At 31.4% G+C, this 1,913-nt stretch overlaps 1 non-coding gene across 1 annotated transcript; it reads right to left on the minus strand.

Moving 5' to 3' along the window:
* Positions 1-1,690: 1,690 nt before the first annotated feature.
* Positions 1,691-1,763, minus strand: Trnav-uac. Its single transcript has one exon. It is a non-coding gene; the product is annotated as a tRNA-Val (tRNA).
* Positions 1,764-1,913: the final 150 nt, after the last annotated feature.

Below are 1,913 nucleotides of genomic sequence, written 5' to 3' on the forward strand. Positions count from 1 at the left end.
TAGATCTATCGAATTTAAATTAAAGTTTGACAAATATCCTGATTCGCTTTAAGATTATAGGCAATTTATCATCTCTTGCTTCCTAAAAAAAGATAAAATAAATATAAGTAAAAGCGAAGGAAAGTATTATGATCATTTTGACGGAAATTAAAGGTCGAGTTAACGGCGACAGTGTCGAGTGCACCCAGATACCGAGCTCTCCCGTTAATTTCAACACAGCAAAGTTGTCCTGAAGGGTGGAGAAAGGCAGGTCTGCGTTTGATAGCTCGCAGGATCCGCAAGATCCTCGAGTGCCTCCTCGATGCGATAGCGGGAGCAGAAAATCGCGGTGAAGTGGTAACGGTCGGGCTAATGGCTCGGAGACGATATTTTGTTAAACAAGGAAACCTTTTATCCCTCCTACCGCACTTCGCTGAAAAAGACGCTCGACGCCAGGGACGCTATCTCCTCCAACAGAACTATCACTACCGTTTTATCAATTTGTTGAATTACTTATTATCTATTACGAGCAAATTTGTTAAAAAATATTCTAATCCTTGAGCTAGTGAATCAACAATATTTAAATATTTTTTTGTAATGTACCTTCAAGAATTACATTAAAAAAAAAAATAAAATAAAATTGCCCAATCTTTTTGTCGATTATGACAGGTTTTTATTAATCTTATATTCTTATGATAGATTTTCATGCTTTTAAATAATTTATATTTAACAAAATATATATATTTTTTTATATAATTCTTTTCTATTATTCATTTTATTAGTACGATTTCGCTTCCTTAACTTTACAAGATTTCGCGTAACGCGACTAAGCATTTTCCACTTTTTCAATTCCACGCTGAACCGGCCCTGCACCGTTACTTCGGTTGTCTTGTCACCAGAAAAGGGATGAAAGAAACCGAAGTGTGAACCGTCGACCGCCATGACAAGATGTCACCTGCGGTTTCTCACGATTCGCCCACGTATATCTCGCCATTCTCGCGGATTCCTTCGATCCGCCCTATCTCTCGAATCTTTTCATACTTTCGCCCCTTCGTCGAGAGTCGATAAGTGTGACGTGTCGGCTAGCTCGATGAAGCCTTCAGAGGTTTTCTTCTCAATAAATATAATTTCATTCATTTTCTAATTACTTAAAAAAAATTTTATATATATTATTTTATAAGTTGACTTTACTTTTTGATTAAACTAGATTTTATTGACAAACTAAATATAAATATTTAAAATGTAAAGATGGAATTAATTAATGCCCTGCAACCTTCAAAGAATAATTATTGGAATTATTTATTATTTCGGCAATTACAATTATTAAAAAATAATATTAAATATTTGTAGAATAAATCACCAAACATAATTAATAAACACATTTATGCTTTAAGAATAAAGGTAAGTTTCAAAATCATAGATCTAAAATTATAAATCTTCTTTCTTAAGTTTTTCTTATTTTTAAGACAAATAGAAGATGTTTTCGAACACATTTTGATGATCTCAATTTTAATAATACGTTCTATAATTTTATTTAAAAGGTGATTATGTACAAATATAATATATCCTACTTTTTTAAATCGATGTGTCTGTGTAATTTTATGCAGTTATATATTTTTATTTATTGTTCTTTTTTTATAAAATTATTAAATAGCACACTTTCTAATTTTAAAATGAATCTCATATCAAAATAACAAAAATAAAAAAAAAGTGGTTCCGGCCGGGATCGAACTGGCGACCTTCTGCGTGTAAAGCAGACGTGATAACCGCTACACCACGGAACCTGATGACGATACCTCTCTTAAATAAGATTATATATCACTAAATGTACCAAAATGTTAACATAACATATTGATAATAAATAATCAAATAATGAATTGTGATAACAGCATTATTATCCGGGAAAAAATGTTTCATATATAATTATATAAAAT

The sequence above is a fragment of the Trachymyrmex septentrionalis genome, unplaced genomic scaffold (genome assembly GCF_001594115.1).
Source record: "Trachymyrmex septentrionalis isolate Tsep2-gDNA-1 unplaced genomic scaffold, Tsep1.0 scaffold2, whole genome shotgun sequence".
In the NCBI taxonomy this organism is placed as follows: domain Eukaryota; kingdom Metazoa; phylum Arthropoda; class Insecta; order Hymenoptera; family Formicidae; genus Trachymyrmex; species Trachymyrmex septentrionalis.